Source organism: Culex quinquefasciatus, chromosome 3 (genome assembly GCF_015732765.1).
Source record: "Culex quinquefasciatus strain JHB chromosome 3, VPISU_Cqui_1.0_pri_paternal, whole genome shotgun sequence".
NCBI lineage: Eukaryota > Metazoa > Arthropoda > Insecta > Diptera > Culicidae > Culex > Culex quinquefasciatus.
This window is the reverse complement of record NC_051863.1, coordinates 5316649-5331505: the sequence shown is the minus strand read 5'-3', so window position 1 is coordinate 5331505 and position 14857 is coordinate 5316649. Positions and strand designations below refer to the sequence as shown.

The window sequence follows — 14857 nt, the reverse complement described above, 5'->3', positions numbered from 1 at the left end:
ACAGAAAAAAAAATCGTGGTATTATTACATCTGGGAAGGGGTACATCTTTTATGTCAAAAAAAGGTGTAATTTTACCTCTGGAAATGTGTAATTTTACCACTTTTCTGGTGTAATGTCACGTTTTCAGTCTAAATTGAGATAAAATTACATCATAAAAGAGGTAATATTCAACCTTCCAAAATTACAGCTTCCAAATTTACATTATTTTTTTCTGTGTATATGGAGCCAGTTTCACTCGATAATGACATTTGAGAAGGGCGTAAGTGTTTTAAATATTTTTGTAATTCGTAATTTAAATATTTCTGTATCTCGAAGCCGTTGCATCGTATTAAAAAGTAGTCAGAGACAAAGACAAACTTGTAGGAAAATTGACGGGCTTTCCGAAAAAAATACACTGAATGAAAAAAGCACTCCACTTTTATGAGATTTTCTGATTTTTAAGTTTAAAAGTCAAATTTGGAGGTGAGCCCACGATTTTTTTACGTTAATTTTTTTTCTGGATGGAGCAACTCACCTAAAAAAACACAAAAATCATTTACTGAAACTTTTTTTTTTCAAAAGTGCTCAAAACATCAAAATTTTCAAAAACCGAACACAAGAGTTGATTCTCCAGACAATTTTACATAAAAGTCTCCATATCGACCATTGTCCTAAGTCAAATCCTTGTGAAGTTACAGCGGTTTTTAAAAATAAAAGTGTTGAAAAAATAAGAATCTCGTGTTCGGTTTTTGAAAATTTTGATGTTTAGAGCACTTTTGAAAAAACAGTTTCAGTAAACGATTTTTTTTTTTTTTTTGGTGAGTTGCTCCATCCTGTATTTTTCGTGAGTCTTTTTGTAACAAAAATTTTGACCGAAAAAAAATCGTGGTCTCACCTTTAAATTTGACTTTTACCTTAAAATCAAAAAATCTCTGAAAGTGGAGTGTTTTTTTTCTATTAGTGTATTTTTTTTCGGAAAGCCCGTCAAATTTCCTACAAGTTTGTCTTTGACCACTTTTTGATACAATGCTTCGAGATACAGCAATATTTAAACTACGAAATACAAAAATATTTAAAACACTTACGCCCTTCTCAAATGTCATTATCGAGTGTAACTGGCTCCATATACACAAAAATGGCTTATATATGACTAGGATAACAGAGAAAAAAGAACCTAAAAAAAATCCTGTTTTGGGCTTTGGGAGCAACCTCTGAAAATGTGTAATTTTACCATTTTTCTAGTGTAATGCCACGTTTTCAGTCAACCTTCCAAATTTACATTATTTTTACTGTGTGATTCGAAGAAAACTATGAATCGAAAAAATGTTTCTCTGTGTTCCCAAACTGCTTTACTAATTTCATCAGTAGTCAAGTAGCTTCCACATAAAGGCCTTAGAGATGTTCTTCTGTATGCAACTGTGACTGCGATATCACCATCGATTAAAGTTAGGGCGACACCGTAATTGACATGATTGCAGTGGGTGATGCTTGAATGAAATCTGAAACCTAAACATCTGAGCCAGCAGAGCTGTTATGTTAATTGAAGTTAAGCTAGTTAATTTTATTTCTAGTTTTTTTCCTGACTCAAACCAAAAAAATGCCAAAGAGCCTTTAATTTTCGCACCTACTTGTCGAAGCTATTAGTAGACTGTAATATCTACTTTATCGATACTAATTGAATGCTTGGTTGAACAATGTCACAAAACTAATTAGAGTTTCATTAGTAAATCCGATGTCGTTGGAAGCCGCTTTTAATTTATCAAGTTGGAAAAGTTACTTGAAATGTACCAATTTCGTGATCACTTTTTTTTCAAAGTCGCTCTCATAAAGCGAATCTTCAAGATTGCCCTTTTGCGATACGACTTGGTCGTTCCCGGGACCGACAACCGGATGGGTGACCAGACCACCACCATACATGAAGTGGTGCTGCTTGGGGTGTGCTGTGCTATTTGCCACTCTGCTAAACGGAAAACCTCGGCCATAGCAGGGAGAATGTATGTATGTATGGATATAAAAGGCCCCCAAGAAGCAGACGGCTTGCGGAAAGAATCGTTCAAAGGTGAACCAAGGTGCTGGGCATGTACAAATGTCGAGAGGTTGTTTTGAAAAGTTCTTGAGGAAAAAAAATGTTGATTTGACAAATTTCCAGTTAAATTAAACTAAAAAATCGACTTATAATGAACCACAATTAGTGACTCCAAAACACACGTCAAAACCGGTATCAACTCGGTTTTGCAGATTAAGGAGACCTCCGGGAAAGGCAACACAGCATGGTTATAGCGTGAACTCGTGGTGACTGCTTTTCCACTTTTATTTTGCCACTCTTGTTTTCGCTGGATTTCATATTTAGTTCGTGTTTTTCGTGTTTTTTTTCGTTCACATCCTTTCTATTCGCTGACGGTCCGAGATGATGAATGTTGGATGTGTATTATATGCCAATGTTTTACTGCTGTTTTATTGATTTATCGAGCAACTCGGCGCAAATAGCCATCACGAGACGGGACACAAAAAAAAGTACCAAATGACCCGAACCCAGAGTAGGGAGGTGACCGCGAATTGGACGTAATAAAATCACGATTGTGACCTTTGACTGGGTAGAGATTGCAAATTTTATTATTAGAAACGGCGGGCTATCCACCTAACGTTGTGCAATTCAACGATAGACTGAAATTATTTTTTTTTTTGCCATGAAGTTAGTATGAATACATAAATTAAAAACTGTAAAAAATCATTCCAACATAGTTTTGAAAAAGTTCTGAGCATACTACATTACCATTCTCCAACACGGTATAGCAAAACTGTCGAATCAATTGCAACTAACCGAGGGACGGTGGTCCGGGAAAAACAGCGCTCCGGGTTTAGTTTTGCGATTCGATTGAATCGGCGGAAAAAGTTGGTCGTTTCGGAACCATTCAACCCAATCAAAGTGATATCAAACCGGAAGCGGAAGTAATTTCGTCGTTTTATAGTGCTGGAGGGATTTTTTTGCTGAAGTTGTTTTTTTTACTGCTAGCAAAAACTGTTGCATTTCATAATTTGCATTGAATATTCATTTTACCTTTGAAGAATTTTAAATTCATAGTTTTATATTTTGTAAAATAATTAAAACTTTTAGATCTAATTTGAAATAAGAAATTCTCAAAACACAATATTTATACCTAACCGTCTGATAAACTATTCTAATGTCAAATATTTGCAAAATATCAAAGAATTCATGCAAATAATTGTGTGCCTATTTCCGATCTGCGATTCTAAAATTATAAATTTTGAAAAAGCTTCAAAGTAAAGTTTGATGCGAAATTAAAAAAAACGTGATAAAATGTTTCAAAAATAATTTACAATTCAATACACACATTATCTCTAAATTTTCTAACCCAATTCTCTTATAAATCAAGGATCAAAACCTAAATTCATTACAACAACTAGAAACTAATAAGAACTAGTTTTTTTTTCGAGTATAAATACGCGTATTTCGATGCCGTCGTGCTATCTTGTCTTACGTCGCTTTTTGACGTTCCGAGAAAAACGTGTTTTAATGTTTGACCTTGAATAAACAAACAATAGCGCACGCAATGTGAACAATAAAAGCTAACGTTTGTTTGGTGTGCATTGCCCCGAAGTTTGGTTGAATTTGGTTTCCGGAGTCCCGAGTTATAATTATGCATCAATATTTACTGTAGTCGAGCTTTGGCCAATTGTCGCACTTACATCAATTTTCAGGCTGTGTCAAAATAGCACGACAAGATTAAAACATTTTTCATATGAAAAGTGACAAAAATGCACGGAGTTTTTTCGATTTTTCTTGACTATCTCAGGATTGAAATCGAATTTTGGGAATCTGTAAATGTCAAATGGTGAGGCATTGTGAGCTGCACAAAATGGCGTTCATAACTCAATTTGGCTAAAAATGCACGTGCGACAAGTTTGTTGTAGTTTGTAAGAAAATCCAAATTGCGACTCCCAATGGATTGGTATTTTTATTAAATTTAATTAATGATTTTGATTTTGTTTAATAACACACTATATCTTGCTTTTTTTTATTTTCAGTAATTCACATTTGATTCAATTCCTTATCGACAACTTCTAATCATTATTTTCTGTCTTTTTAAATGATTAATCATCAATTATTTTCTTTTCAGCTGTGATATTCTGGATTTCAAAAAGTTTTCAATTTTGAAATAAAAAATATCTACAACGATACATGTATTTGAATCATTCATTATTGATTTTACTGATTTGCTCACCAGTTACCAAAACTAACCTCAAAACGAGGAAAATCTGAAATCTCGCAGAACTCATTAATTTAAAAAAATAGTAAATTAATGTTTTTTTCCTGTTTTACGTTAATTTGTCCAAATTTTGTTTTTTTTTTTCGGAAAACATTGTTGGTAGTCATTTGTGTTTGAGTTTGTAAGGTAGAACAAAAAAATTATATTGTTAGAAATCGGAATGGAATATTAGATAGGTATTGGGAAATATAAAAAAAAATCAAATTGAATAAAATGTTGACATAAAATTCAAATTGGACTGAAATGGGGTCACAGCGCTCGGATTTAATGTTAAAAACAAGAACAAAACAAGAAAGATATTTTTGTTCATGATTCAATTATCCGAAGTCCCATACAATCCTTCTGATAAGGCCGATGCAAATATTTAAAAAAGTTTTTGTCCCTCGGCCCTGGCCGAGGTCAAGGGGGAGGCAAAAAATAAAAAAATATAAAAAATTAAATAACAAGCCATAGTCTTCACATTTAAATGAAAAAAGTGTTTTAAAATGCATTTTACACTAGTCCAGTTGTTTTGCAATCATTAGGTTTCAAAAAATCTAAGATCTAACAAAAACAAAAATTGTATCGAAAAAAAAGATTTTGCATCGAAAATTTTCAAAAAATATTAAGATTTTTTAATAAACCCAAACATGCTAAAAATGATTTTAAACGCAGGAGAATGTATTTTAATTTGATTTCAGTTGGTTGCACTTGAATGTTCATTGAAATTTTGAAGTTTATTGTAAAAATATTTTTTTTGCCCCCTGATTTTTCGGGCCAATTTTGAACTTTTAAAAATATTTGTACCAGCCTAATCGAGGTTTCGGAGAATCAGACTTCGTAGAATTGAGTCTGGACTGTACTTCCGAATGCTTTAAAAAGCACCTGAGAAACAAGGAAGAGTCGGGATACATGTGGGACAACTGTAGGGGGAGGGGACCATCCATAAACCACATGAACTCTTTTGGACAATTCCCATAAAAAAAATGTATGGAGCGTCGAAAATCCCCAATCCCCATCACACACCTCCAACCTAAGTTGTCCTCGTGGTTTATGGATGGTCTAGAGGGGGGCTTTGTCTGGTTGGTTGCATGTAGCACCCACCCAATTTGGAATTTTGGGATCATAACTCGGTAAAAGAATATTTCCATAATTTCATTGATATTTTAAAGTGTTTAAAAAGTTGCATAACTGTAATGATATATCAAGCATTTTGAGCAACTTTTTGCTTTGTTATATTTAAAATCAGGCTTGAAATTTAAATCTGATTTTAGTTTTCCCTTTTTCGGATTGAATTTTTCTTCATCTATTTACCGTTGCCGTTGTGCCTTTTTGTACTATGCTTGCTGGGATTCCTATCAAGATAGAACAATAGAGCAAACGAGCATAAATTCGTAGATAATTAATATAATTGTTTTAAATATAAATTCCATAAACAAAACTCTCATATAAATCCAAACTGCTTTTATTACCCATTCAACGAAACTCCCAAGCCTTAGCTAACAGCTGACCTACACACTCTTCCACCTCTACCTTGGAACTCCCACAGAGGAACTCACCCCTGACAGGTAAAACCACCTCAGCAGGCAGGCCGTTCGTCCGACCGCACTAGAGTGAGGGGAAATGAGAAAGACCCGACAACGACGAAAGAAAGCGAACAAGGCGTGTTGCAGCCCCGATGGCAAGGCCGACTACCAGCGCCGTGGTCTGCTCGCCTGGCAAAAGTAGAGCATTGTTGTGGATGTCGGATTTAACCCGTTGACACGCGTTGCTCGCCACACGGGGTATTGCGGTTTTTTTTTCCAACGGCAAATTTTGGCACTTCGATTGACAGCGCCGATATCATCGCTCCGATCCGATCATCGAATCGATACTTCCGATTGGAACTGCATTTTTTTCTGCTGACCATCATCCGTTTGGTGTATGCGATGGTCATCCGGCGTAGACTTGCTCGCCTGGTCGCCGCATTGATCAGGAAATTGTTCGCAAAGTGACCACTGACAGCAGCAGCTCGAAATTTTTGCGAAACCGTTTTCGAGGCATTCGCTCCGCTTAGTTACCGGCGAAGAAAGAGGGATGTGAGTGTTGAATAGCCCCGAATGCCGGTGTTGCCCCTCAAAAAAGTTGTGGAGACCAAACTCTCCTCAGTTTTGGGATGATTGCGAAGTCCGCCACAGCAAATTTTTCTGTAATTGCTTTCAACTCGTTTCGCCATTCCTGGGCAAACCCCACCCGAGTACCAGGCGTAACGCTCGAAAACCCAGCGTTGAGTACCTACCCCTGAACTGGATAAATAACAGGTGGAGAAAATCACCACCCACCGCCTACTGTGCGAGAGGAGGAGAAAGCGAAAGGGCGCATCCGTACAAACGTAAACCAAAAGAGAGGGGACGTACCACAATAAGTCCCGATACCCGATAGAACCCGATTTGCCCTGGAATTGCGTGGTGGAGGTGGCAGCAAAAACCCCTGCCCGACTAGAAATCCGCGTGGCGGGTTCTCCCGCTGCCGTGTCGGGTTCCGTGATTGGTGGAGATAGGCAACAGGGCAAAATCCATTTTTCTTTGACCACCACTAAACTCGATATGCTGGGAACGGGAGGGCATGTTCGACAGCGGATGCGTCGAAGTTGTTTTTGGGCGCGGGAAGTGACTTTTGGGGAAAGTATTGTTATTGTTCGTTCGAAAAAACAGTAAATTCTAGGAGTGCTAAATAAAAATAAAGAATATGGCCATTGCAGCAATGCAAAAAACAATGTTCTGTATTTACAGAATTTTAGACCCCACAAAAATTTTGGTTTGGAAATTGAGATTTGTTTGTAGAAATAGTGGTACACTGAAATAAAAAAATAGTACCAAATTCCTTTATTCTAGGAATGTTGCCACTTTTCCTTATTTAGGAATCGGGTTTTTTGGATTACTTAATAAGGAAAGGGGCCAATATTCCTAGAATTTACGAATTTGGTACTTTTATTTTTTTTTTTCAGTGTACAGTAGGGTTAAGGTTTAAGGGATCGTTGATGTTGGTGAAAAAAAACTTTCATACAAAAATGTCTTCTTTAAATCGGATTAACTCGGATCGTTTAGCGGTCTTCGACAAATTTGTAACCTTTTGTAAGAATTTTGCCTTTTCTTATACATTTCAGCACATCCCATACAAACTTCAACGACCACTTTGGCTCAAAATTGGCTCAGTTACTTATTTTTGCCTAAATTATCGAGCCATGTTGAGATTTTCCAAAATTTTCAGTTTTTCTTGTCCCCCTAGTGGTACAGTCAACAACTTAGTTATCGATGCTTTGATAGGGCTCAAATTTGGACCATGGGCCGAAATAATTCGACTCATTTTGTTTTTTTTTTACCCTTAGCGAGATCTAGACCGTGTTAGGGTTATCTAAAAAATAACAATTTTCGTTGATTTTCGCAAAATAACACATTTAAAATAATCATATCTTCTCACCACGGAGTTGTTTTTTCGAAAACACGACGTAAATAAGAGTCAAACATAAAAATACGGGTCGGATCCCATATTCCAAATTGTTTAGTTTATTTACGTTTATTAATGTTTTTTCTTGAATTCTAAATATGAAAACAGAATCTTACTCCATCGTGCCTTTAATGTTTCCATTTCAGCACTTTGACGTTCCATCACAGCCTATAAAAAAGCGACTGATAAATAGCTCAATTGGAAGTGAGCAATCAAGTTTCTATCAACAGTCTGCTAGAAGACATATTTTTTCTGAATGTTAGGCTTTTTTAATTTGCGATTTATATAATAACAGAACAAAATAATTAGTACACCGATTTCAAATGAAAAATCTGTGCCCTGGTATATGGTATATAGAGATAAAAGATATTTTGAAAAAGTATATACAAAACACAAAATTTTAAAGTCAAATAAATCTAAACATTGACTTAATGTCATTTTCTTTGTGAATTTGGTGGGGCTATTGATACCATTAAAACAAGCAAGACTTTTGATTTACAACCAAATCTGACCACCCACTTTTTTGGCACCATCCCAAAGTTTCGCGTTATTTGTGAAAATTGTCGTAGATCATCCAGGACTCATTTCAGAACAAAACTTTACGTTGAATCGATTGATTGATTTTTGATTAAAAATTTGTTTTCAGTGTGTGTAGCGCAAATCAAAGATTGTTGCCAAATTTAACATTGAGCGCATATTTTAACTAAAATTTTGACGTTTTCACGAGTTATTGAATTTAAAAAAGTTATAACGATAGAGTTTAATAATTACCTGAACAATATCCTAGTGAGCGTGCTGTCCCGCAGCAACGCAATATCCTAACTGTTAGTTCCGATGCGCGACCTTGGTTTAGGTAAAATTGAAATAGTCTGCTAGAAGACATATTTTTTCTGAATGTTAGGCTTTTTTAATTTGCGATTTATATAATAACAGAACAAAATAATTAGTACACCGATTTCAAATGAAAAATCTGTGCCCTGGTATGAAAATGGGAAACCCAAGGAAAACCTATGCAAAACTTTCTCAGGAACACGATGATGAGTTCAAAATTTTAGTTTTATTTAGTGCTCAATGTGAAAACTAAGCATCAATTATTCATTTGCACTACACACATGAAAACAATTTGAAACCATGAAGTAGAACAATCGATTTTAAGTGAAATTTGCTTTAAAATTAGTCAACGATTTGCAGTTCTACACGGAGAAAAAAGAGTTCCCAAAATCGTGAACAAGCGTTCATGAAAATGAGAACCACGAACAAAGTGTTCAAATTTCATGGTACGTTTTTCAAAATCGTACCTTGGGATTTGAACACTTTGTTCGAGGTTCTCATTTTCATGAACGCTTGTTCACGATTTGGGAACTCTTTTTTCTCCGTGTAGCGATACATATTGCAGTTGAAAAACGGATGTTTTTACAATAACGAGAAAACTGCGAAACTTTGGAGTAGTCCGATTTGAGGTGAGGTGGAATTACGCATAAGCTTTTCTAGTCATGTAAATGATAAATATAAATAATCTCTACGTTCTAAAAAAAAGTCCTATTTGGAGATTTTCGTTCTTACTAAACTCCGTGTTCAATAAAATCCGTGTCTGAACTCTACAGATTGCTTGCATACGTCCTATCTTTCATCTGCAGTACGAATAACTAGTTTATTACGCAATTTTCTTTAGGGGTTGTTCACAAACTTGTTCACTTTTAATTTTTGAGAGATTCCAAAACACGAGTCGAGACAGGCTTCCTATTTCACCTTAATATTGAAGAAACAAAATGGCTCATTACAGGTCACTTTTACAAATCACAAAACAAATCAACCATGAGGAAGTCACGCACAGCAGCGCCCGCTTTCCCCAGGCAGAAATTCATCACTGCGCGACTTCGCGTACACTCGCTACACGTCGAGAACCCACCCCACAGGCAGGCACCCGACGCGACGACGGCCCGGTCATGCACTCCTGCACTCCTGCGCCCCTGGTGCAGATTGTTCATTTCTTACTCTCACGCTTACGCTGCTGCCAATGTGTCTCAGTCATGTCACACACACCACTGCTACTAACGCGGCCCCGAAGCGCCCGTACAAGCAGGCAGCCAGGGCCAGCTACCACGCCTCTTCCGAACTCTGCCCACCAGCCAGCCGGTGCTGCTGTGTGACATGCGTGCAACTCTGGCCAAAGCGCGCTTCTTCACCAACGGCCGTTTCCATAGCAAAGTGCCGGTGCATGGTCTGCTGCGAGCTCTGTGACCCTGGTTGGCGGATTCGATCAAACCGCGTGGCTTAGCTAAGAGGCGTGAACCTAGGCAACAAACCCCGTTGAGTGTCGTCCCCGTTTTGGCGTTGTTGCCGCTTCGGGGGCGGAATGAGCGATTCTCCGCGTGTGCTTCCGTTATCATCATCAGCTGTGTGGAACCGCACTCTCCTCCCTGTTTCCCGTGTGGGTGTTGTTTTCACTTCTCCTGGAAGAGGGTTCCGAAAAAGGTACAGCCTTTTCGGCATCGTCATCAAAGCATGCCGCGACGCGTTTCATGATAAAGATGCTGCTGCATCTTCCACGCGCGTGACCATATCCGAATATGACGTGACTCGACATGTCGTCGTAGCATACAGAGGATGCCATGATTCGGAGAAGCGAAGAGATCTCACGTTCGATTTCGTGTGCGGCCACTTTTTATGTCTGCCGTCTGCCGAACATGCAAGCAATCTCTTTCGCGCCAGATTTCCTTCTTTCCTATTAGTTTCGTGGATACGTTTTGTGAGACATTTTGTTTTTAGCGGAACAACTTTCGTAACCTCCCGAAGAGCCCCGTCGACAAAAAGGTGGCGGCGCGCGGTGCAACAATTCAAAAAACCTGTCGCAGTCGGTAGGATTCGAACCTACGCTCCCAGAGGGAATCTGATTTCTAGTCAGACGCCTTAACCGCTCGGCCACGACTGCTTCTTATGAAAATAAGGTAGCACAGACAATTTTGTTGTTTTTTGCCGAACCTAACCTGTTTTGAGTTGTGAAAGGCCCAGAGGTAAATGTCTTGCGCAGGAGTTTTTCGATTGACGCAGAGTGCTATGCACCGAGGCAACATATAAATAGTAGGCCTTGAAAGCAACAACATATTTCTTTGTAATTTTGGGTAGGTACCGTGTCATTTGATGTGATTGGACACAGTGTAGCGATCCGTTTGTCGAAGAAAAGGTGTCACACTCCTGTCAAAAATTGTAAATGATTTGATTGGATTACGTCACACAACGAATTCTCAACACATTTTTTGTCATCGCTCTGTTAATTTAACACTAAAAGGGACCATCCATAAATTACGTAAACACTTTTTGGAATTTTGAGATTTTTTTCGATTTGTTTAAATATGTTACAAAACCCCACACCCCAAACGTAGTGCTCGAAAGGTTTTAGTTATTTTTTTTTTAATATTGTCCTGACCAAGAAAGTAAGGGGTAAAACTAAGAGTGTTAAATATCTCAGTACAGTCCAGACTCGATTGTCCAAAGCCTCGATCATCCACCCTAATTTAGAAGGATATTTTGTAACTTTTCCCTTCAATTGAGATTTACAGTCCAGACTCGATTATCCGAAGGCCTCGGAAAAATTTCACTTCGGATAATCGAATTACGAACAAATTTTTTTTTTTCGTTGTCGAATTTTTGATTGTTGAGCATAAGTATGACCCCTAATTTAGTTTAAAACTACGCTAAAATTATTTAGAATTTTAAATCCAAGATGGCGGCCAAAATGGCAGTGATGCAATATTGAAAAATGCATTTTATTTTTTAAAAGGCAATAAACAACTCAAATTTGACTAAAATAGAGTCGTAGAACTCAAATTTTAGATATTTTGATGAAAACGTTGTCCAGATCTATCATGCCACCTATCGTTGGATGAGTGATTACTTAAGTGTTAGTTACATAATTTTTAGAGGCAGATCTCGCATATTTTGATGAAAATGATGACCGGATTAACCAAGCGACCCAACTTTGGATGCATTATTAAAAGAACTCTTCAATGAGCAAAGCATATTGAAAATCTGACAACTCTATCAAAATTATAAAAAATGCGAGGAAAACACCTAGTTTTTTTTCCTACAATTCATTTTTGTTTTAAATTTCCAATTTGAATTACTTATGGCTGAGTTCAATAAATTAAATGTTCCGGAACATAGTTTTTTAAAACATTTATCAATACTACATTTTTTGTTGGTTGTGATTTATGTTAGACATGACTTGGCGAAATTTAATCACGTTTGGCACGATATAATTAGGCTAATTAAGTTTCTAAACAACTCGTCACGCGATACTTTGGCAGTGGGCCGTCATCAAACCCAAAAAAAAAGAATCCGTTGGCACCGTTCCGACGTTGCTTTCCATTCCTTTCCCCTTTAAAGTTCATTTAACTACCGGCTAAAACCAAACAAGGCGGCGATGGTGGCACGTGCCAATAATACGCTGTGTAGGCTATCAGGCCACACCTCCTCCTCGGAATCCGTCCAAACATGACCAATCCATCTATCCGTCCAACCTTCGCGGGAACCGTGGCTGGCCACACGTCAACCTGTTGCAGTGATGCTACCTTGTGAAAAAGTTGGCTCCGAATCTTGGCCGTTCCTCCGTCGCCACCTCCGTCGTCGGAATAATCCGGCTCGAGTGCCAAGTCTTGGCGCGCACGTGGACACTCGTGGTGGAGTTCAAAAGAACCGGGCTGCACTCTTGTGAACGAGTTGGCGTTGGTCCGACCATTTTTGGCCACACCCTGCGGGTCTCTGAATGTACCTGAGTTCCTCCAAGTTCTGGTCCCGTTTCGTTGGGCCGATAGTTGGCCCTGTAGTTCCTCTCTGTAGAGACGCAAGTACAAGCGACCCCGCTGAAGGGCATGCCAGCCTGGTTTAAATTTTGCAGAAATATAATATTCTCTCTAACAAAAGCGTCATACCCCAAAAGAGGGCCCCCAGCTTTATTTATTTATTTAGTTTTAAAGCCTTGATTTGGTTGGTCGTTTTGCCTGTAGTTTCTCCTCCTCCGACTGCATAGGATCCCTTCAGCGGTAGTTTTTGTATTTACTACAAAAGAACTACCTCCTGGTCGGTTATTGGACCGCAGTTGCACCGAGGTCTGCTAGTACAAACTATCCGCTCCAGTCGGCGTCCACAACACGGTCGGTGGGGAGGGCTCGAAACTAAGAACGCGCCAACTATCCGACAACCGCCCCCCAGTTGGGGCGGTTAGAACCGTCGCCGTCCGGTGGATTAGTTGAAACTAACAAGCTAGAATGCAACTGAGCGCTCCGAAAGAGGTGCATTCGACCAAGAGTGAAGGAACCGTGACTGCAAGTGGGATTAGCGAGCGTGACTCACTAGTTTTTATTTAGTGTGATTTGAGCCAGGGTTGCCAAGTGGCTATAGTTTCGAGTTGACACTTTACAAACATTACAGTTTGATTTCATAATCTGCTCAAGAATATTGTCACTGATATTTTTTATTTCTTCAAAAACCTTCAATAGATGGATATCGCACCAAATCCAATGCATCAACATAATTTTGAAGATTTTTTTTTTAATAATAAATTGCAAGAGATCCACAGTATGTAATTTAAATAACTTTTTCATAGTGCTGTCATTAGAATTTACTCGGAAATTTTGAGTTTTGGGAAGCAGTGTTAAAGTTTAACAACATTCTTGAAAGCGTTTGCTGTAGTTCTAATCAATTCTAGGGTTCTTTTTTAATTTCCTAGACTCTGCTGCAGCTGTCAAATTTTATTTTGAATTCATCATAAGATTTTGCAAGTATGTTAATACAACCTAGATATTGGGCACAACATTTAAAAAAAACTTAATTTCATCATGGTTATATATTTCAAATTTCTATTTTAATTTAAATGCAATGAAGAACATTGCACAAAACAAAAATAAACAAAGTTTTCAATGTATATCAAAATGTGAAAAATATCAAAAAGTATCATGAAGTTTACCTACTGTAAAAAAAAATTCTTTATCTAATTATGTCTACAAGTCCTAACGAACAGCTAGATTTGAAATACCAACAAAATTCAACATGAATGATAAATATTGGAAATCATGTAAGAGTATCATAAACATGATGATGAGAGAGCGTACATTTGAAAAACTTTCTAACGAAATCTTACGATCATACTTCAAAAATATCATACGTTTGAACAATGATACTAACGATGTATGTTTTTTTTCGAATTTTTTGCTAAATTTCCCGTCTGAAATTTTAATGGTCATACAAAGTTTAACATTTAAGTGCATTTTAAACTAGTATTATTTCAGAAAACATGAAAAGACAAAAATATACGATGAACCAGAATTTCAGCTCGTCAAAATACTGAATAATCCAAAATAAATCATTAGATATTGGAAAAAAGGTAGTTTTAATTAGTGTGCTGTTAAAAAACATTCATCAAAAGTTGATTTTTTTAACAATCCAATTAAAAAAAGGCCTATTTTTTATTGATCAAAAAATACAAAAATATCACTTAAGTGGTCAGAACTTAAGACAGGGTTGCCAGATCTTCAAACTTTCGAACTCTTTAGAAGGTCTTTTGATGACCTATCCAACCAAAAGTCGGATGAGGGATCCAGAAATTCACAGTGAAAAAAATCATAATAATATTACATCTGGGTAGAAGTATATCTTTTATGTTCGAAAAAAATTTGCATATTTACCTCTGATAATGTGTAATTTTACCACTTTTCTGGTATTATGTTACTTTTTCGGTCTAAATTTAGGTAAAATTACATCATAAAAGAGGAAATATTCAACCTCACAAAATTACACCTTCCAATTTGACATATTTTTTTACTGTGTTGTTGTATACAAGTGAGACCCGTCTTCAAAAAATACATAAATATCACATAAGTGGCCATAACTTAAGACAGGGTTACCAGATCTTTGATATTACATCTGGGGAGGGGTACATTTTTATAGCAGAAAAAAATGTGCATATTTACCTCTGATAATGTGTAATTTTACCACTTTTTTTTGGTAAAATGTCACTTTTTCAGTTTTAATCGAGATAAAATTACATCATAAAAGAGGTAATAATCAACCTCCCAAATTTACAAAAAATTTTACTGTTTATCCAACGATGTGTATAATGACGGTG

The 14857-nt window shown here is 37.1% G+C and overlaps 1 non-coding gene across 1 annotated transcript; it reads right to left on the bottom strand.

Annotated features, from left to right (window-relative positions):
• Positions 1-10584: 10584 nt before the first annotated feature.
• Trnas-aga lies at positions 10585-10666 on the bottom strand. Its single transcript has one exon. It is a non-coding gene; the product is annotated as a tRNA-Ser (tRNA).
• Positions 10667-14857: the final 4191 nt, after the last annotated feature.